Source organism: Xenopus tropicalis, chromosome 9 (genome assembly GCF_000004195.4).
Source record: "Xenopus tropicalis strain Nigerian chromosome 9, UCB_Xtro_10.0, whole genome shotgun sequence".
In the NCBI taxonomy this organism is placed as follows: Eukaryota; Metazoa; Chordata; class Amphibia; order Anura; family Pipidae; genus Xenopus; species Xenopus tropicalis.
This window is the reverse complement of record NC_030685.2, coordinates 86854412-86878233: the sequence shown is the minus strand read 5'-3', so window position 1 is coordinate 86878233 and position 23822 is coordinate 86854412.

The following is a 23822-nucleotide window of genomic DNA, read 5'->3' as shown; positions in this document are numbered from 1 at the left end:
CCCCAATCTGTACCTGTGCCAGCAGCAGCCAATCATATTGCCCCCAATCTGTACCTGTGCCAGCAGCAGCCAATCATATTGCCCCCAATCTGTACCTGTGCCAGCAGCAGCCAATCATATTGCCCCCAATCTGTACCTGTGCCAGCAGCAGCCAATCATATTGCCCCCAATCTGTACCCATGCCAGCAGCAGCCAATCATATTGCCCCAATCTGTACCTGTACCAGCAGCAGCCAACCATATTGCCCCAATCTGTACCTGTGCCAGCAGCAGCCAACCATATTGCCCCCAATCTGTACCTGTGCCAGCAGCAGCCAATCATATTGCCCCAATCTGTACCTGTGCCAGCAGCAGCCAATCATATTGCCCCCCAATCTGTACCTGTGCCAGCAGCAGCCAACCATATTACCCCCCAATCTGTGCCTGTGCCAGCAGCAGCCAACCATATTGCCCCCAATCTGTACCTGTGCCAGCAGCAGCCAACCATATTGCCCCAATCTGTGCCTGTGCCAGCAGCAGCCAACCAGAGGGGGTTGGGGCAAGTTAATTAAAGCAAAAGACCATTAAAGGCCAAGCAAACCAAAGGTAAAAAAAGGAAAGAAAAAAAAATATATATATTCCCCTTAAAAGTCAGCCCCCCAATGTCTGCGCCCCAGGCAATCACCTACTCTGCCAACCCCTAGTTTCAGCCCTGATCCCACTGTCTGTCTGTTACCTCCAACCGTACAGATGTGGCGGCGCTGATCCGGGGAACCGAGCTTATCCGGCAGGTGAGACGCACATTGCAAACAGATGGTATTAAATAATCTGCCTTCAAATCCCATTAATTTCAATTTAGCCCAAACCCCTGAGGTTCTACAGAGAGTAAACTCCATCGCTCACGGAATTAGAGTTAGAATGTGATGGAATATTATCCCCCCACTGCTACTATAGGCGCCATCTCTCCCTACTATACCTGCTATCCCACAGCCCCAGTCCCTTCCCAGAGGCTATTATCCCCCCACTGCTACTATAGGCACCATCTCTCCCTACTATACCTGCTATCCACAGCCCCAGTCCCTCCCAGAGGCTATTAATCCCCCCACTGCTACTATAGGCACCATTCTCCCTACTATACTGCTATCCACAGCCCAGTCCCTTCCCAGAGGCTATTATCCCCCACCTGCTACTAAGGCGCCATTCTCCCCTACTAACCTGCTATCCCACAGCCCCAGTCCCTTCCAGAGCTATTAATCCCCCATGCTAACTATAGGCACCATCTCTCCCTACTATACCTGCTATCCCACAGCCCCCAGTCCTTCCCAGAGGCTATTATCCCCCACTGCTACTATAGGCACCATCTCTCCCTATCTATACCTGCTATCCCACAGCCCCAGTCCCTTCCCCAGAGGCTATTATCCCCCCCTGCTACTATAGGCACCATCTCTCCCTACTATACCTGCTATCCCACAGCCCCAGTCCCTTCCCAGAGGCTATTATCCCCCCATGCTACTATAGGCACCATCTCTCCCTACTATACCTGCTAATCCCACAGCCCCAGTCCTTCCCAGAGGCTATTATCTCCCCACTGCTACTATAGGCACCATCTCTCCCTACTATACCTGCTATCCCACAGCCCCAGTCCCTTCCCAGAGGCTATTATCCCCCACTGCTACTTAGGGCACCATCTCTCCCTACTATACCTGCTATCCCACAGCCCCAGTCCCTTCCCAGAGGCTATTATCCCCCCACTGCTACTATAGGCACCATCTCTCCCTACTATACCTGCTATCCCACAGCCCCAGTCCCTTCCCAGAGGCTATTATCCCCTCCACTGCTACTATAGGCACCATCTCTCCCTACTATATCCTGCTATCCCACAGCCCCAGTCCCTTCCCAGAGGCTATTATCCCCCACCTGCTACTATAGGCACCATCTCTCCTACTATACCTGCTATCCCACAGCCCCAGTCCTCCAAGAGGCTATTATCCCCCCACTGCTACTATAGGCACATCTCTCCCTCTATACCTGCTATCCCACAGCCCCAGTCCCTCCGAGGCTATTATCGCCCCCACTTGCTACTATAGGCACTCACTATCCTGCTATCCCTGTAGAGCTATTATCCCCACTGCTATCAGGTCCAGAGGCTCCCGCACTGCTCCTACTATACCTGCTATCCCCAGCCCCAGTCCTCCAGAGGCTATATTCCCCCACTGCTACTTAGGCACCATCTCTCCCTACTATAATCTGCTATCCCACAGCCCCGTCCCTCCCAGAGGCTATTATCACCCCCAAAATGCTACATATGCCACCATTCTCTCCTACTATACCCTGCTATCCCACAGCCCAGGCCCCTTCCCAGAGGCTATTTATCCGCCCCACTGTTATAGGCACCCATCTTCTGACTATAGCCTGCATCCCACGCCAGTCCCCTCCAGAGGCTATTAATCCCACTGCTACTATACGCACCATCTCTCCCTACTATACCTGCCTATTCACAGCCCAGTCCTTCCGCAGAGACTATTATCCCTCCACTGCTATATAGGAACCATCTCTCCCTACTATACCTGCTATCCCACCAGCCCCAGTCCTCAGAGACTATTATCCCCCAGCTGCTACTATAGGCGCCATCTCTCCCTACTATACCTGCTATCCCACAGCCCCAGTCCCTTCCCAGAGGCATTATCCCCCCACTGCTACTATAGGCACCATCTCTCCCTACTATACCTGCTATCCCACAGCCCCAGTCCTCCCAGAGGCTATTATCCCCACTGCTACTATAGGCACCATCTCTCCCTACTATACCTGCTATCCCACAGCCCCAGTCCCTTCCCAGAGGCTATTATCCCCCACTGCTACTATAGGCGCCATCTCTCCCTACTATACCTGCTATCCCACAGCCCCAGTCCCTTCCCAGAGGCTATTATCCCCCCACTGCTACTATAGGCACCATCTCTCCCTACTATACCTGCTATCCCACAGCCCCAGTCCCTTCCCAGAGGCTATTATCCCCCACTGCTACTATAGGCACCATCTCTCCCTACTATACCTGCTATCCCACAGCCCAGTCCCTTCCCAGAGGCTATTAATCCCCCACTGCTACTATAGGCACCATCTCTCCCTACTATACCTGCTATCCACAGCCCCAGTCCCTTCCAGAGGCTATTATCCCCCCACTGCTACTATAGGCACCATCTCTCCCTACTATACCTGCTATCCCACAGCCCCAGTCCCTTCCCAGAGGCTATTATCCCCCACTGCTACTATAGGCACCATCTCTCCCTACTATACCTGCTATCCCACAGCCCCAGTCCCTTCCCAGAGGCTATTATCCCCCACTGCTACTATAGGCACCATCTCTCCCTACTATACCTGCTATCCCACAGCCCCAGTCCTTCCCAGAGGCTATTATCCCCCCACTGCTACTATAGGCACCATCTCTCCCTACTATACCTGCTATCCCACAGCCCCAGTCCCTTCCCAGAGGCTATTATCCCCTCCACTGCTACTATAGGCACCATCTCTCCCTACTATACCTGCTATCCCACAGCCCCAGTCCCTTCCCAGAGGCTATTATCCCCCCATTACTACAGGCACCATCTGATTAGGCCCCTATAAAGGCCTGAGTAAGGGATAGAGTAGCAGCCCCGTTGCTGGCAGATATAAGAGTAATTTACAAGCCGACCTGTCACTTTCCCTCCCTCGCCGAGCTCCATAGAAGTTTCAGGTGAGACGGTGACGTCCCTATTCATCACAATGGCATTTGCGGCACAATCAGCTCTGTCTGACACCGAATAAAACCCTCCGGGCTCCTCACAATGTGCCGTACATTTTGTTTCCCTTTGGTTCCTGAAAATGATTTCGAATCTTTTCATTTCTGTGTCACTTTCCTGAGTCAAAGATCTCACTAGAGAGCGAACAAATCCTCTATTATTTTTCTTACTTTTCTACATTAAATCTGACCTGACATTTCTGGGCTCAAAGGGAAACTCACCAACCATTCCATTTATATCATTTATATCAGTCTGGCGCTCATAGGGCAGAATTATTATGAAATGTACCTTTCCAACAATAAGATCCCTAATGAACCAGCCTAATATATCTTTCCCTGGGGGCTGATTATATACAAATTAACCACAGTACAGGACAGTGATAATGAGAGCAACTGAAGGGGAGGAAAGGAAAACTCACTATCAGCATAGGAAGGGTTACTGCCTGCTCTGCTCTCATTTCCCTACAGACATAGGGGTTGGTAGCACTAGGTAGGTACCTAATATATAGGGGCAGAGAGAGGGGAAAGTGTTGGAAGGGTTACTGCCTGCCCTGCTCTCATTTCCCTACAGAAATAGGGGTTGGTAGCACTAGGTAGGTACCTAATATATAGGGGCAGAGACAGGGGAAAGTGTTGGAAGGGTTACTGCCTGCCCTGCTCTCATTTCCCTACAGAAATAGGGGTTGGTAGCACTAGGTAGGTACTTAATATATAGGGGCAGAGACAGGGGAAAGTGTTGGAAGGGTTACTGCCTGCCCTGCTCTCATTTCCCTACAGAAATAGGGGTTGGTAGCACTAGGTAGGTACTTAATATATAGGGGCAGAGACAGGGGAAAGTGTTGGAAGGGTTACTGCCTGCCCTGCTCTCATTTCCCTACAGAAATAGGGGTTGGTAGCACTAGGTAGGTACCTAATATATAGGGGCAGAGACAGGGGAAAGTGTTGGAAGGGTTACTGCCTGCCCTGCTCTCATTCCCTACAGAAATAGGGGTTGGTAGCACTAGGTAGGTACCTAATATATAGGGGCAGAGACAGGGGAAAGTGTTGGAAGGGTTACTGCCTGCCCTGCTCTCATTTCCCTACAGAAATAGGGGTTGGTAGCACTAGGTAGGTACCTAATATATAGGGGCAGAGACAGGGGAAAGTGTTGGAAGGGTTACTGCCTGCCCTGCTCTCATTTCCCTACAGAAATAGGGGTTGGTAGCACTAGGTAGGTACCTAATATATAGGGGCAGAGACAGGGGAAAGTGTTGGAAGGGTTACTGCCTGCCCTGCTCTCATTTCCCTACAGAAATTGGGTTAGACAGGTTATTAGAGCAGTCAGATGAGAATACCCTTAGTAAAATCATCAGAAATACTAATTTCTAAATATTTTATTGCCCCAGAAGCCCTGCAGGTATCAGTTAATGGGTGGGAGTATTAAATTATGGATTAAAACATTAGCCCTCAGCCGCCGAGCATCCTCGCTCCTTAGCGAGGGGAAATTGCTCCTGTGCATTGAGTATTTATTAGACTGTAATCCGCAGATTTTTACATTTCTCCGGCTGTGGAACGACTTGCCCTTTACAGTGCGGCGAATGGGAGAGTGACAGAGCAAATATTAAACACAAGCTGAAAGGCGCGGGGCTGTAGGGTGTCTCATAACGGCGCGAAAAGGTCACTTCCCTCTCTCACAGTCACTGGGAATCTCACACTCAGAAACTTATTGCATTTCCGAGAGCTGTTGACTTTAGACATCATTTCGGCCTCGCGTTTCCCTCGACAGATTTACTCTCATTGTATAGTTATTGTAGCTGTTCTGCCCCAATAAGGGGTAATTATATCTTAGTTGGGATCAAGTACAGGTACTGTTTTATTATTACAGAGAAAAGGGAATCATTTAACCATGAAATAAACCCAATAGGGCTGTTCTGCCCCAATAAGGGGTAATTATATCTTAGTTGGGATCAAGTACAGGTACTGTTTTATTATTACAGAGAAAAGGGAATCATTTAACCATGAAATAAACCCAATAGGGCTGTTCTGCCCCAATAAGGGGTAATTATATCTTAGTTGGGATCAAGTACAGGTACTGTTTTATTATTACAGAGAAAAGGGAATCATTTAACCATTAAATAAACCCAATAGGGCTGTTCTGCCCCAATAAGGGGTAATTATATCTTAGTTGGGATCAAGTACAGGTACTGTTTATTATTACAGAGAAAAGGGAATCATTTAACCATTAAATAAACCCAATAGGGCTGTTCTGCCCCAATAAGGGGTAATTATATCTTAGTTGGGATCAAGTACAGGTACTGTTTTATTATTACAGAGAAAAGGGAATCATTTAACCATGAAATAAACCCAATAGGGCTGTTCTGCCCCAATAAGGGGTAATTATATCTTAGTTGGGATCAAGTACAGGTACTGTTTTATTATTACAGAGAAAAGGGAATCATTTAACCATGAAATAAACCCAATAGGGCTGTTCTGCCCCAATAAGGGGTAATTATATCTTAGTTGGGATCAAGTACAGGTACTGTTTTATTATTACAGAGATAAGGGAATCATTTAACCATGAAATAAACCCAATAGGGCTGTTCTGCCCCAATAAGGGGTAATTATATCTTAGTTGGGATCAAGTACAGGTACTGTTTTATTATTACAGAGAAAAGGGAATCATTTTTAAAATGTGAATTATTTGATTACAATGGAGTCTATGGGAGATGGCCTTTCCGTAATTCGGAACTTTCTGGATAATGGGTTTCCGGATAAGGGGTCCGATACTTGTAGTATGAGCCTTAATGTTTCCTGATGGGGGCCAAGTAGTTCAGCTGTCAATACACTTATAGGAATTTTCCTTTGGGATAGGCTTGTTTGCCCCTCCAGTGACCCACTCAGAATAAAAGCCCCACTTTCATACTAAATTAATGTTGAGTAGTGACGTAACAATAGAGGAAGCTGTTCCCGCAGTGGCCGAGGGGGGGCCCCAGGGAACAGGGGGACCGAGACCTCGAGTAGGGTTGCCACATTTGTGGTGGCTTTCTCTGGACAGGGGGGCAGATTGTGATGTCATGTGGGTGGGGCTATGATGTGGCCATCGGCAATTGTCCAATCACCACATCAATCTCAAATCCTGTATGGTTTTCCAAATAGGGCAACAATGGGGGCTGCTACCTCTATTGTTGCATGGCCCCCTTCCTTCCACCTCCTCATATATAAACCCCCGCTGCCCCCCACTCTTAGATAGAAGAGTGGGCAGGGGGCTATACATGAGTGAGAGAGTGGGTGGTAGGCTTTACGACTCTGTGTCGGGGCCCCTCTGAAGATTTATTTGCAGGGGGGCCCAGAGTAGTTACGCTGCTGATGGCGAGCAACAGAAGTAGGGGGGACACAACCAGCTACAACTTAAGCTACAGCTGAATCCCGAGGGGGTGGGGTTTACTATAAAGGGGCAGGGCTGCTACAGAGCAGGGTTTGGCCATAGATAGAAATATTAGCATATTAGCACATAACTGGATAATTATATCACTTGCTCGTCAGTCTTTCTGATCAATATGGAAAATGAATAAATTCCTGCTGTGTTTTCCCATTTATTTTCATTTTTATTTAGTTATTTATTGTTATTAAGTTATGAATAAAAAGGAATTATAAGTTTCCTTATTATCAGCAGAATTAGACTCTCCCCGTGTTAAGTCAGTTCCTCGCCCCCAATCCCAGTAACGAGGTTAATGTGCCCAGTAATAAACCCACTGTCACTCCCACTTCCCAATCAGATGTCATTTATTACAGGAAGTGCATTTCCCCAACAAATAATCAGAATTCTGATTGGGCGGAGTCAGTGCTGTAAGTTTGGCCAAAGGTCTCAGCTCTGGCCGGGAGTAGGAGGCACGGAAGGGGGGGGGGGGGGAGGCTGCTGGGGGTTTGTTCCTGCTATTAATATCTGCTCTCCTTGTGTTACAGATTCATTAAAGGGGAAGCGGTTGCGTCAAAAAAAAAGTTGCGGTTGCATCAAAAAAGTTGTGTGTGTCGAGAATTTTTCAGGGCCAATATTTGCCCTGACTTTAATCTTCACTTAGGAGAGCTGGACTAGTAGCCCAGGAGCAGAAACCCATAGGAACCAATCAGCAGGCAGCATTTACTGGTCTTCTTATTGGTTGCTATGGGTTACAGATCCTGGGCAAACTTAGCGCCATTTAGTCACAGTTGATGTTGCCCAAAGCGTCCAATCAGCAATTAGATTTGAACAGCCACCTAAAAGTTAGAAAACAAAATCAAAGAGCTGATTGGTTGCTATGGGCAACATCACTGGCGATGTTTCTCTCCAGTGTTAGTAAATACACCCTTGATATGATCCCTTAAGGTTCCCTTGAAGAAGTGAAGATGGAGTTAATTTGATTTTTTCAAACTGGAAACCAGTAAATGCTACCTGCTTGTGGGTTGCTATGGGTTACAAGACCGAATGCAGTTTAGTTATGGAGAGTCAGCAGCAGAAACGGTGGTCTCCCCAGTGGTCTCCCCAGTAGTCTCCCCAGTAGTCTCCCCAGTGGTCTCCCCAGTGGTTTACCCAGTAGTCTCCCCCGTAGTCTCCCAGTGTTCTCCCCAGTGTTCTCCCCAGTGGTCTCCCCAGTGTTCTCCCCCGTGGTCTCCCCCGTGGTCTCCCCAGTAGTCTCCCCCGTAGTCTCCCCAGTAGTCTCCCCAGTGGTCTCCCCTGTAGCCTCCCCAGTGGTCTCCCCCGTGGTCTCCCCCGTAGTCTCCCCAGTGGCCTCCCCAGTAGTCTCCCCAGTGTTCTCCCTCGTAGCCTCCCCAGTGGTCTCCCCCGTGGTCTCCCCAGTAGTCTCCCCAGCGGTCTCCCCAGCGGTCTCCCCAGCTGTCTCCCCAGCTGTCTCAGCAGTGGTCTCAGCAGTGGTCTCCCCAGTGGTCTCCCCTGTAGCCTCCCCAGTAGTCTACCCAGTGGTCTCCCCAGTGGTCTCCCCTGTAGCCTCCCCAGTAGTCTACCCAGTGGTCTCCCCTGTAGCCTCCCCAGTAGTCTACCCAGTGGTCTCCCCAGTGGTCTCCCCTGTAGCCTCCCCAGTGGTCTCCCCTGTAGCCTCCCCAGTAGTCTACCCAGTGGTCTCCCCTGTAGCCTCCCCAGTGGTCTCCCCTGTAGCCTCCCCAGTGGTCTCCCCTGTAGCCTCCCCAGTAGTCTACCCAGTGGTCTCCCCTGTATCCTCCCCAGTGGTCTCCCCTGTAGCCTCCCCAGTAGTCTACCCAGTGGTCTCCCTTGTAGCCTCCCCTGTAGCCTCCCCAGTAGTCTACCCAGTGGTCTCCCCTGTAGCCTCCCCAGTGGTCTCCCCTGTAGCCTCCCCAGTGGTCTCCCCTGTAGCCTCCCCAGTGGTCTCCCCTGTAGCCTCCCCAGTAGTCTCCCCAGTGGTCTCCCCAGTAGTCTCCCCCGTGGTCTCCCCAGCGGTCTCCCCCGTGGTCTCCCCAGCGGTCTCCCCAGCAGTCTCCCCCGTGGTCTCCCCAGTGGTCTCTCCAGCGGTCTCCCCCGTGGTCTCCCCAGCAGTCTCCCCCGTGGTCTCCCCAGTGGTCTCCCCAACGGTCTCCCCAGCAGTCTCCCCAGCGGTCTCCCCCGTGGTCTCCATTTAACGCTGCTGACATTTTAAAATTGAGTTCTTTAGACCAATGTTGATTTCAATTGGAATTCTGTCCGTTTATTCATATTTCCCAGCATCGAGAGGGGCGGATACACCCCATATCCCAAGCCCCGCCCCCCAGCATAAACAGGAAGGTGGGATGAAAAGGAAGCGAGGAATAAACAATTTATATGTCATTTCTATAGAGGAAAGAACTGGGAGCCAAGGGCTGGGCTTTTCCCATGGGAATGAGGGGGGGGGCATGAACCAGGAATGTATATTCATATGGTCTATACTGTATATGTGGGGTCTGTATTCCTCTAAATATATATATGGCCCTATGGTTACTACTAATTGTTATCCCATTCCCATCAGCCCCTGCCCCAGTGAGCTTACAATCTAAGGTCCTTATCACATTCCCATCAGCCCCTGCCCCAGTGAGCTTACAATCTAAGGTCCCTATCACATTCCCATCAGCCCCTGCCCCAGTGAGCTTACAATCTAAGGGCCCTATCCCATTCCCATCAGTCCCTGCCCCAGTGAGCTTACAATCTAAGGTCCCTATCCATTCCATCAGCCCCTGCCCCAGTGAGCTTACAATCTAAGGTCCCTATCCCATTCCCATCAGCCCCTGCCCAGTGAGCTTACAATCTAAGGTCCCTATCCATTCCCACAGTCCTGCCCCAGTGAGCTTACAATCTAAGGGCCCTATCCCTTCCCATCAGTCTGCCCAGTGAGCTTACAATCTAAGGTCCCTATCCCATTCCCATCAGCCCCTGCCCCAGTGAGCTTACAATCTAAGGGCCCTATCCCCATTCCCATCAGCCCCTGCCCAGTGAGCTTACAATCTAAGGTCCCTATCCCATTCCCATCAGCCCCTGCCCCAGTGAAGCTTACAATCTAAGGTCCCTATCCCATTCCCATCAGTCCCTGCCCCAGTGAGCTTACAATCTAAGGGCCCTATCCCATTCCCATCAGCCCCCTGCCCCAGTGAGCTTACAATCTAAGGTCCCTATCCCATTCCCATCAGTCCCTGCCCCAGTGAGCTTACAATCTAAGGTCCCTATCCCATTCCCATCAGTCCCTGCCCCAGTGAGCTTACAATCTAAGGTCCCTATCCCATTCCCATCAGTCCCTGCCCCAGTGAGCTTACAATCTAAGGTCCCTATCCCATTCCATCAGTCCCTGCCCAGTGAGCTTACAATCTAAGGTCCTAATCCCATTCCCATCAGTCCCTGCCCAGTGAGCTTACAATCTAAGGTCCCTATCCATTCCCATCAGTCCCTGCCCCAGTGAGCTTACAATCTAAGGTCCCTATCCCATTCCCATCAGTCCCTGCCCCAGTGAGCTTACAATCTAAGGTCCCTATCCATTCCCATCAGCCCTGCCCCAGTGAGCTTACAATCTAAGGTCCCTATTCCCATTCCCATCAGTCCCTGCCCAGTGAGCTTACAATCTAAGGTCCCTATCACATTCCCATCAGCCCCTGCCCCAGTGAGCTTACAATCTAAGGTCCCTATCCATTCCCATCAGCCCCTGCCCCAGTGAGCTTACAATCTAAGGGCCCTATCCCATTCCCATCAGTCCCTGCCCCAGTGAGCTTACAATCTAAGGCCCCTATCCCATTCCCATCAGTCCCTGCCCCAGTGAGCTTACAATCTAAGGTCCCTATCCCATTCCCATCAGTCCCTGCCCCAGTGAGCTTACAATCTAAGGTCCCTATTCTATTCCAATCAGTATACAAGTGCTGCTACAGGTCGGCCCCAAGTGCTATTTAGATAAATGAGCTTTTAAACACAGTTCAGCCGCGTCTCCCAGCAGCGGCCCCGCCCCCAGCCCCGCCCCCCTCGGTGTCCTTGGCCGCCGGTTCCCAGTTGATTAGCAGAAGGAGCCGGTTTGGTAACAAAGGGAAAGTGGAACTCTCGGGAGATACATGTGTAGCAAATGAATAATTGATTCGGGAGCAGCCGGGGTCTCAGTTTGCATCTCATTTCCCATTGGCTGAGGGAACGCAGCCTCTTTATCATGTCTCCAATGAAAGGTTACCCCATTTATAGTCGGCCTGCGGGGACTGTTAGAGCCGCTCACAAACAGCGCCCAATCCGCTTACATGTCATTTTTTATGTTCTTTTTTTTTATATTCTTATTATTGACCTTTTTGCCTCTTTTTTAGCTGCTGTATTAATAGAATCCGACTGCAACTCTCCCATCTGGGGGGGGGGGGGGGGGGGGGGATAAATCTTACACCACTATGGTTTTTATAGGGTTTATTTTTCTCTTCAGGTAAAGGGGAACTAAGCACCGGCCAAACTTGTCTATCATTGGCCACTCGCCCATCCTTACTGCAGTTTATAGGTCCTTCTGTGGGGTCAAAGGATCTTACTAGTGGATCTTAGTGATCTGTGTGGTACCCAGACAAGTGGGAGGGACTAGATCACTGATGGCAGTTTAAAGGGGGAGGGGCAGGGACTGTGTGACTCAAGCAGTGGGAGGGACTAAAACACAGTGATGGCAGCTTACAGGGGGAGGGGCAAGGAGTCTGTGATTCAAGCAGTGGGAGGGACTAGAACACTGATGGCAGCTTACAGGGGGAGGGGCAAGGAGTCTGTGATTCAAGCAGTGGGAGGGACTAGAACACTGATGGCAGTTTACAGGGGGAGGGGCAGGGACTGTGTGACTCAAGCAGTGGGTGGGACTAAAACACAGTGATGGCAGCTTACAGGGGGAGGGGCAAGGAGTCTGTGATTCAAGCAGTGGGAGGGACTAGAACACTGATGGCAGCTTACAGGGGGAGGGGCAAGGAGTCTGTGATTCAAGCAGTGGGAGGGACTAGAACACTGATGGCAGCTTACAGGGGGAGGGGCAGGGAGTCTGTCACTCAAGCAGTGGGTGGGACTAGAACACTGATGGCAGCTTACAGGGCGAGGGGCAAGGAGCCTGTGACTCAAGCAGTGGGAGGGACTAGAACACTGATGGCAGCTTACAGGGGGAGGGGCAGGGAGTCTGTCACTCAAGCAGTGGGTGGGACTAGAACACTGATGGCAGCTTACAGGGGGAGGGACAAGGAGCCTGTGATTCAAGCAGTGGGAGGGACTAGAACACTGATGGCAGCTTACAGGGGGAGGCAAGGAGCCTGTGATTCAAGCAGGGAGGGACTAGAACACTGATGGCAGCTTACAGGGGAGGGCAAGGAGCCTGTGATTCAAGCAGTGGGAGGGACTAGAACACTGATGGCAGCTTACAGGGGAGGGGCAAGGAGTCTGTGATTCAAGCAGTGGGAGGGACTAGAACACTGATGGCAGCTTACAGCGGGAGGGGCAGGGAGTCTGTCACTCAAGCAGTGGGTGGGACTAGAACACTGATGGCAGCTTACAGGGGGAGGGGCAAGGAGTCTGTGATTCAAGCAGTGGGAGGGACTAGAACACTGATGGCAGCTTACAGGGGAGGGGCAAGGACTCTGTGACTCAAGCAGTGGGTGGGACTAAAACACTCTCATGGCAGCTTACAGGGGAGGAATATGGCATTTTGTAAATGTAATATTTTAAAATAAATACAATTCTGAAGAAAGGGACAAAGTAGATTTCATGACTATGCTATCCGGCCTTTAGCCGTAATGTCCCTTTAACATTTTAGTCATTATAATAACAAAATGACACTGTAGCAATTTCATGTATCAAAGTGTCTGAGTAAGCGAAACTGGGGGTGACCCGGCCCCCACCTCCCCTTTCCCATGAGCCTGGGGGGGTGATCAAGTGAATTTATTTTCCACCATCCACCAAAGTATAATGATTATTATTTCAGTAACAGCGAGTTGTCACGTTGCTATTCGCCCTCGGATACGGGGGGGGGGGAGTGGGAGTGGGGGGGGGGGAGTGGGAGTGGGGGGGGTCATATTTATAACTAAAATATGCAAATGAGCCGTTGTATCCTTAACTGTCATAATAAAGAGTGTTTATGAGGTCATGGCTGACAGGCACATTGATTATATTATCATTTAAAGTGGCAATTAGTTAAAAGTTAATCAGGACAAAGGAGCCGTCGCCGTGGTTCCTGGCGCTGCCTCACATCAGCCATTGGCCGCGAGCCCCGGGACTGGAGCGGAATGGGGGCGGGGGGGGGGTAAAGGAGGGGAGAACAGACTTTGGGGTCTTTAATAGGGGGGGGTCACATTTGAGTTGACTTTTAGTATGTTATAGAATAGACAATTCTAAGCAACTTTTCATTTGGTCTTCATTTTTTCTTTTCCATAGTTTTTGCATTAGTTGCCTTCTTCCAACTCCCAAATGGGGGTCAGTGACCCCGGCAGCCAAAAAAACGATTTCTCTGTGGGGCTACAATGTTATTGTTACGGTTAGTTTGTATTACTCACCTTTGTATCCAGGCTCTCTCTTATTCATATTCCAGTCTCTCATTCAAATCAGTGGCTGGTTGCTAGGGTAATCTGGACCCTAGCAACCAGATAGTTGCTGAAATTGCAAACTGGAGAGCTGCTACATTTAAAGCCGTGTGGATGCAGTTCTGGTCCAGATGACTATAGGCATGAGTATTGGCACACAATGGCCCCCATCTCCTTTCCACCCACCCCTGATCCACAAGCCACCTGGCCCCTAAGCACGTACCCCCAAACCCCCCACATACCAACACTTGGTCCATGCAGCCCTCTTCTCCACTCCTTGCAGACCTTACCACCCCAAATTTGCCCCCCCAGTGCCAATTGCCCTAATAGGACCTCACTAGGAGCTGATTGTTGGTCCCAGGCCAGTGAGTAGATGAACCTCAATTGACCGTGAAGGACCAAATCAAACAATGATTTACTAGTTTGGCTCAACTAATAATGTTCTAATTGATCCAGAACCCTTGGGACCTTCTGGGTCGGGGGGAAGGGGTGAAAACTACCTCCAAGAATGGGGACAGGTTGAGTGTGGGTTTTAAAGGAGAAGTAAACCCAAAATATATGTTTTTTGGCTAATAAAACAAAACATAATTCTAAGCAACTTTGCAATATACATTCATTACAGATGTGCAATAATATATAATTATATTATTAGCAGTGTTTATCCCTGCCCTGGGAAACAATGTAACACAAGGCAGCAGCCTGACAGACCCGACTCGCTGGGGGAGACAGACCCGACTCGCTGGGGGAGACAGACCCGACTCGCTGGGGGAGACAGACCCGACTCGCTGGGGGAGACAGACCCGACTCGCTGGGGGAGACAGACCCGACTCGCTGGGGAGACAGACCCGACTCGCTGGGGAGACAGACCCGACTCGCTGGGGGAGACAGACCCGACTCGCTGGGTCGCTGGGGAGACAGACCCGACTCGATCGCAGACTCGAGACAGACCCGACTCGCTGGGGGAGACAGACCCGACTCGCTGGGGGAGGACTCGAGGGAACAGACCCCGACTCGCTGGGGGGGGGAGACAGACCCGACTCGCTGGGGGAGACGACCCGACTCGCTGGGGGGGAGACTGACCCGACTCGCTGGGGGAGACTGACCCGACTCGCTGGGGGAGACTGACCCGACTCGCTGGGGGAGACAGACCCTACTCGCTGGAGGAGACTGAGCTTTGCAACATTGTTTAAAAAAGTAACAACCAGGAGTTCAGCAAATGCTGCTTTCAATGGCAATTACATTTACACATAACCTTTATAGCACTTAAAATTCTCAATAAATTCACATTGAAAAGTTATGTTTTCTTTTATTAGACAAAAAAATTATTTTGGGGTTGACTTGTCATTTCGAATCTTTAGGCCAAGTTGGTTGGGGGTTAGGAATTTACTGACCCACTCATCGCTACCAAGTGCCCCTCTGTAGCCCCAGTAAAGCAGCCTATTCTCCTGTTACCTAGTGGGGTAAAAGCCCCCCCCCCCCGGGTAATCCAAATGTTATTCAGGCTTATCCATGTGAATAGAAATGTCTGCAACGCGGAGGCATTCGCCAAAGGTAAGCGAAGGCAAATTCAAAAAGCTATTACTGCAGACAAAAAGGGCTTTTATTGCTTGTTGGTCGGGAACAAAGGGAAACAAATCAGAAATGTGCCGGGTTAAGGTTCCAGCCGCTACAAGAACAACAAGAACATCTCTCAGATAGAACTTTCTGTGCCGCCAAATTCACTTTGGGTCGATGGTGTTGGAAGGGTTACTGCCTGCCCTGCTCTCATTTCCCTACAGAAATAGGGGTTGGTAGCACTAGGTAGGTACCTAATATATAGGGGCAGAGACAGGGGAAAGTGTTGGAAGGGTTACTGCCTGCCCTGCTCTCATTTCCCTACAGAAATAGGGGTTGCTAGCACTAGGTAGGTACCTAATATATAGGGGCAGAGACAGGGGAAAGTGTTGGAAGGGTTACTGCCTGCCCTGCTCTCATTTCCCTACAGAAATAGGGGTTGGTAGCACTAGGTAGGTACCTAATATATAGGGGCAGAGACAGGGGAAAGTGTTGGAAGGGTTACTGCCTGCCCTGCTCTCATTTCCCTACAGAAATAGGGGTTGGTAGCACTAGGTAGGTACCTAATATATAGGGGCAGAGACAGGGGAAAGTGTTGGAAGGGTTACTGCCTGCCCTGCTCTCATTTCCCTACAGAAATAGGGGTTGGTAGCACTAGGTAGGTACCTAATATATAGGGGCAGAGACAGGGGAAAGTGTTGGAAGAGATATTTAGCCAATTCTCAGCTATCTCATCCCTATCTATTGAATGCAAGGTGTAATATTTAACTGCATTGAGTTGTCAGGAGAGGACGCAGTGGTCGCCCCTTTGTATCTTTGTGACCACAGTGAATAAGGGATGAGGAGTCGGTGAGTCCGTCTCAGCTGCACCAGGAATCAAATACTCAGTAACTGTCAGCGCCCCTAACAGCTTTATGATATACGGCGGCCAGAACGACCTATAAAAGTCTCGGTGAGGCTGTAAAACTAACATATTGGCCCTAATACCCAGCCTGCACTCCCTCATTTTATTTTGCTTTTATTTATTGCGCCCCTGCTAATCAGCCATTCTGAGAACAACGGCAGTGACTTTGAGCTGAGACCTGGGGCATAATGTGCCGCTGTGAGGGGTAAAGGGGCCAAATGCTTTCACTTTTCTCTGGGAACATTCTAACCAAAAAATGTAACCATGAAACTGGCACCAAAAACCAGGAAATAACAGAACATCCCACTGCCAATTACTATATATTAGGCACCTACCTAGTGCTACCAACCCCTATTTCTGTAGGGAAATGAGAGCAGGGCAGGCAGTAACCCTTCCAACACTTTCCCCTGTCTCTGCCCCTATATATTAGGTACCTACCTAGTGCTACCAACCCCTATTTCTGTAGGGAAATGAGAGCAGGGCAGGCAGTAACCCTTCCAACACTTTCCCCTGTCTCTGCCCCTATATATTAGGTACCTACCTAGTGCTACCAACCCCTATTTCTGTAGGGAAATGAGAGCAGGGCAGGCAGTAACCCTTCCAACACTTTCCCCTGTCTCTGCCCCTATATATTAGGTACCTACCTAGTGCTACCAACCCCTATTTCTGTAGGGAAATGAGAGCAGGGCAGGCAGTAACCCTTCCAACACTTTCCCCTGTCTCTGCCCCTATATATTAGGTACCTACCTAGTGCTAGCAACCCCTATTTCTGTAGGGAAATGAGAGCAGGGCAGGCAGTAACCCTTCCAACACTTTCCCCTGTCTCTGCCCCTATATATTAGGTACCTACCTAGTGCTACCAACCCCTATTTCTGTAGGGAAATGAGAGCAGGGCAGGCAGTAACCCTTCCAACACTTTCCCCTGTCTCTGCCCCTATATATTAGGTACCTACCTAGTGCTACCAACCCCTATTTCTGTAGGGAAATGAGAGCAGGGCAGGCAGTAACCCTTCCAACACTTTCCCCTGTCTCTGCCTCTATATATTAGGTACCTACCTAGTGCTACCAACCCCTATTTCTGTAGGGAAATGAGAGCAGAGCAGGCAGTAACCCTTCCAACACTTCCCTTGGTTTAAGTTCCCCTATAAATTAACATTGTAAGAATGCTTTTTGGTGTTTAGTGTTTTAGTTTATCTTGTAGGGAAATCAAATTCTTACCATTAAATTCCTATATCTCTCCTCGCTATATATTTATTGTTACACAAACAGCTGGTAAGGGTGGGTGGGGGGGGGAAAGGGGCATCTGAGACTGTTGCTCTCCTTGGCCTTTGCATAGAAACACAAGGTTACGTATATGAGACCTTTAGAGAGATGACAACATCTGTTATTTATCTCATTATCTCGTTAAAGCCATGTCTGCGCACGTACGAATATTATTTTTACACTTATTTTATATTTTTCCCTTAGAATTAAACCTTAGTTAAACCAGTAATTAATATTCTTTGATGAAAAGGGACCATCTCAGACCCTAACAAAGGGTGAAAATGAACTCAAAATGAAATGGGAAATAAAACCTAAACAGAAAGATCAAAGATAAAGTTTTATTTTGAAAACCAGGGCCTTTTATGAGTTTTTAATATTTTTCACACAAGCTTTAAAGGGGAACTTCTCTTGTCATATTTATACCGGTGCAGAATCCGGCCATGTTTGGCATTAGCATTTCCGTTCCCTGGTTTTGACTCTTGAAACAATGGAACAGGAGTCAGTTCTCCTCGAGATCTGCTGGCCTGCTATATTGTTTCAGGAGTCACAACCAGCAGTGCAGGGAATATAGCCAGACAGATGCTGCTTTTATCAGCCATTACATTTGCAAAAAAGGTTAAGATCACAAAGTGTAAAGAGAAGACAGATATATTAGGCCCCTGTTATTGCGGGTTCCCAAGGTCAGGAGAGTATTAGCCAGTTGGCCGGGAGCACTGGGAGGTGAGGAAGGGAAATGGGAATAAAAATAGCTCCTAAGATCTGGGAGTCAGTAGATAAAAGGTGCTGAGAAAAGAGAATCCGGGATAAAACTCCGTCCGACAGAGACAGCTGATATGGGAAGGGATCTTAATGCTGCCTGTCAGGGCCGCCGCGCCTGGGTCTATTAAAGGGACAGTAACGATAACTTGTAGTAGGATGCCCAGTCCCACACTGATAGGGCCAATGTACTCAATAGGGTCACCCCTCCTCCCCCCCAGCAGCCGATCAGCAGAACAATGGGAAGGGAGCAAGATAGCAGCTCCCAGTAGGTATCAGAATAGCACTCAATAGTAAGAAATCCAAGTCCGGCTTGGGACTCCTCCAGTTACATGGGAGTAGGAGAAACAATAGGTTAGCTGAAAGCAGTTCTAATGTGTAGCGCTGGCTGAAATCTCAGACTCAGGCACACTTTACTGCTGCGCTGCAAGTTGGAGTGATATCCCCTCCCGCCAGCAGCCGATCAGCAGAACAATGGGAAGGGAGCAAAATAGCAGCTCCCGGTAGGTATCAGAATAGCACTCAATAGTAAGAAATCCAAGTCCGGCTTGGGACTCCTCCAGTTACATGGGAGTAGGAGAAACAATAGTTTAGCTGAAAGCAGTTCTAATGTGAAGCGCTGGCTGAAAGCTCAGACTCAGGCACACTTTACTGCTGCGCTGCAAGTTGGAGTGATATCCCCCCCCCCTCACCCCCAGCAGCCGATCAGCAGAACAATGGGAAGGGAGCAAGATAGCAGCTCCCAGTAGGTATCAGAATAGCACTCAATAGTAAGAAATCCAAGTCTGGCTTGGGACTCCTCCAGTTACATGGGAGTAGGAGAAACAATAGGTTAGCTGAAAGCAGTTCTAATGGGTAGCGCTGGCTGAAAGCTCAGACTCAGGCACAATGCACTGAGATGGCGCCTACACACAAGGGAAGGAAAGGAAAGGAAAGGAAAGAAAAGGAAAGTGAAGGAAAGGAGAGGAAAGAAAAGGAAAGGGAAGGAAAGAAGAGGAAAGGGAAGGAAAGGAAAGGACAGGAAAGGAAAGAAAAGGAAAGGAAAGGAAAGAAAAGGAAAGGAGAGGAAAGAAAAGGAAAGGGAAGGAAAGGAAAGGAAAGGACAGGAAAGGAAAGAAAAGGAAAGGAAAGAAAAGAAAAGGAAAGGAAAGAAAAGGAAAGGAGAGGAAAGAAAAGGAAAGGGAAGGAAAGAAGAGGAAAGGGAAGGAAAGGAAAGGACAGGAAAGGAAAGAAAAGGAAAGGAAAGAAAAGAAAAGGAAAGGAAAGAAAAGGAAAGGAGAGGAAAGAAAAGGAAAGGGAAGGAAAGAAAAGGAAAGGAGAGGAAAGAAAAGGAAAGGGAAGGAAAGAAAAGGAAAGGGAAGGAAAGGAAAGGAAAGGACAGGAAAGGAAAGAAAGGAAAGGAAAGAAAAGAAAAGGAAAGGAAAGAAAAGGAAAGGAGAGGAAAGAAAAGGAAAGGGAAGGAAAGAAGAGGAAAGGGAAGGAAAGAAAGGACAGGAAAGGAAAGAAAGGAAAGGAAAGAAAAGAAAAGGAAAGGAAAGAAAAGGAAAGGAGAGGAAGAAAAGGAAAGGGAAGGAAAGGAAAGGACAGGAAAGGAAAGAAAAGGAAAGGAAAGAAAAGAAAAGGAAAGGAAAGAAAAGGAAAGGAGAGGAAAGAAAAGGAAAGGGAAGGAAAGAAGAGGAAAGGGAAGGAAAGGAAAGGACAGGAAAGGAAAGAAAAGGAAAGGAAAGAAAAGAAAAGGAAAGGAAAGAAAAGGAAAGGAGAGGAAAGAAAAGGAAAGGGAAGGAAAGAAGAGGAAAGGGAAGGAAAGGAAAGGACAGGAAAGGAAAGAAAAGGAAAGGAAAGAAAAGAAAAGGAAAGGAAAGAAAAGGAAAGGAGAGGAAAGAAAAGGAAAGGGAAGGAAAGAAAAGGAAAGGAGAGGAAAGAAAAGGAAAGGGAAGGAAAGAAAAGGGAAGGAAAGGAAAGGACAGGAAAGGAAAGAAAAGGAAAGGAAAGAAAAGAAAAGGAAAGGAAAGAAAAGGAAAGGAGAGGAAAGAAAAGGAAAGGGAAGGAAAGAAGAGGAAAGGGAAGGAAATTAGGGAAAAGAAAAGGGAAATAATGGGAAAGGGGACAAAGGGATGGAAATAAGGGGAAATAGAAAATAGAAAAAAGTGATTGATACAATAAATCAGTTGTACAATAAAAAGGCCAAATACCTGGCCAGCACTGTTCCCTATGTTACATCTCATATTACGGAATTATAATTAAAAGAGATTAATCCCTGAGCGCTGCCCGTGGGACTTATTAGCCCGACCCCCGGCGGCCCCTGGCCCAATAGCTGAAAGTGTTGGTAAATCCCATTAGACAATCCAGCTGAGCGCTAAACACTGTGTCATGTAATTATACAGCATTTCATGAAACTGACACCCCCCTCAGAGCTTTCCCCCCCCAGCAGGGAGCTGGGGCAGATATGTAGTATCTGTCTGTGAGAATCCCCCCCGTCTCACATCGGCCAAGGGGCTTTCACTCTAACGGGGCAGGAAAGGGACAGAGGTCACAGTTATAAAGTACTGACATTTGTTATTATTTACAGTAACAGTTGTTATAATCAGTCCCTCTGTCTTTCTGTCTCTGCAATTCTCTCATTGTACCCCCTATTGTAACATATAGGGATATTATAAGTCCCCGAGGAGTTCCTTATAATATATAGTGAATAAAGTACCCCCTATTGTAACATATAGGGATATTATAAGTCCCCGAGGAGTTCCTTATAATATATAGTGAATAAAGTGCCCCCTATTGTAACATATAGGGATATTATAAGCCCCCGAGGAGTTCCTTATAATATACAGTGAATAAAGTACCCCCTATTGTAACATATAGGGATATTATAAGCCCCCGAGGAGTTCCTTATAATATATAGTGAATAAAGTGCCCCCTATTGTAACATATAGGGATATTATAAGCCCCCGAGGAGTTCCTTATAATATATAGTGAATAAAGTGCCCCCTATTGTAACATATAGGGATATTATAAGCCCCCGAGGAGTTCCTTATAATATATAGTGAATAAAGTGCCCCCCTATTGTAACATATAGGGATATTATAAGCCCCCGAGGAGTTCCTTATAATATATAGTGAATAAAGTGCCCCCTATTGTAACATATAGGGATATTATAAGCCCCCGAGGAGTTCCTTATAATATATAGTGAATAAAGTGCCCCCTATTGTAACATATAGGGATATTATAAGCCCCCGAGGAGTTCCTTATAATATATAGTGAATAAAGTACCCCCTATTGTAACATATAGGGATATTATAAGCCCCCGAGGAGTTCCTTATAATATATAGTGAATAAAGACCCCCTATTGTAACATATAGGGATATTATAAGCCCCGAGGAGTTCCTTATAATATATAGTGAATAAAGTACCCCCTATTGTAAATATAGGGATATTATAAGCCCCCGAGGAGTTCCTTATAATATATAGTGAATAAAGTACCCCCTATTGTAACATATAGGGATATTATAAGCCCCCGAGGGGTTCCTTATAATATATAGTGAATAAAGTGCCCCCTATTGTAACATATAGGGATATTATAAGTCCCCGAGGAGTTCCTTATAATATATAGTGAATAAAGTGCCCCTATTGTAACATATAGGGATATTATAAGTCCCCGAGGAGTTCCTTATAATATATAGCGAATAAAGTACCCCCTATTGTAACATATAGGGATATTATAAGCCCCCGAGGAGTTCCTTATAATATATAGTGAATAAAGTACCCCCTAGTGTAACATATAAGGATATTATAAGTCACAGAGGAGTTCCATGACCATATAAAGGGACAAGGCCAAATGCTTTTATACCGGCCAATGCACATTTCTGGGCGGACGGACAAGGGAATAAATGATGGGCGTTTGGCCTGAATGTCACAGGGTCTGTACAGGAGGGTTGGGATCGGCACATTCTGGACACTCGCAGCCCCCCCCCCCCCCGCACCTGTTGGGAGTGAGAAGTGAAACAAGAAACCCCGGATATTTCCAGGTTCTGCCGCTCCCCGAAGGTTCCCTGACTCTTCCAACTGCTCGGGGAATGCAGATGCCTTGGCAGGACCCTCCGGCCATAGGAGCCAAAATATCCCCGGCCAGCGCTCTCCCACCCACTTACATAACGGGAAAAGCAGTTGGGACTGGGCCCTAGGGGAGACCCTGGATTGTGGGCTCAAAATTCTTATTGCGACAAAAGCGGAGGCTCCCGGGCAATTTAAAGGGGCAGTAACTTTATATAGCGCTTCCTGTATCACATATAAAGGGTTACTGCCATTATCTGCCCCCAGCTTCAGCCTTCAGTCTGGGGCTTTTGTTTTCTTCACTGCAAAAGGGGGTTGGGAAGAGGGTAGGATAGATAGACAGACCCCTATCAGACATCAGATAGATAGATAGATAGATAGATAGATAGATCAAATAGATAAAAGAGATAGATAGATAAAATAGATAGGTAATATGATAGACAGATAGATAGATAAATAGATAGATGATATATAGATAGATAGATAGATAGATAGATAGATAGAACGATAGATTTAGCAGACAGACCCCTATCAGACATCAGATAGATAGATAATAGATAGATAGATATATAGATAGATAGATAGATCAAATAGATAAAAGAGATAGATAGATAGATAAAATAGATAGGTAATATGATAGACAGATAGATAAATAGATAGATGATTGATAGATAGATAGATAGATAGATGGATAGGTAAATAGATAGATAGATTGATAGATAGATGGATAGGTAAATAGATAGATAGATAGATAGATAGATTGATTGATTGATAGATAGATAGATAGATAGATAGATAGATAGATAGATAGATAGATGGATAGATAGATGGATAGGTAAATAGATAGATAGATTGATTGATAGATAGATGGATAGGTAAATAGATAGATAGATAGATAGATAGATGATAGATTGATTGATAGATAGATGGATAGGTAAATAGATAGATAGATAGATAGATAGATGGATAGATAGATGGATAGGTAGATAGATGATAGATAGATTTAGCAGACACAGGCCAGACACACAGCTGCATTGCTGGGAGGCCTGACATTCCTACTGACTCTCCCTACAGATAACTGCCTGGCAGTGAGAGGGTTAAGCCGGGGGCAGCTGTCGGTGGGTATCAGTGAGTATTATTAGTAGGTGTAAGGGGATTGGTGCGCTCACATCATCAGCCCTCCCAGCCCCGGGGTTCCCCATATACAAACTGCCCCCAGGCTAACTTACCCTGCCCTACTCACTTATATACACACTTATATATATATATATATATATACACTGATACACACACACACACACACATATATATATATACACACACACACACATATATATATATATACACACACACACACATATATATATATACACACACACACACACACATATACACACTTATATATATATACACACACACACACATATATATACACTAATACACACACACACATATATATATATACGCTAATACACACACACATATATATATATATATATACACTAATACACACACACATATATATATATACACTAATACACACACACATATATATATA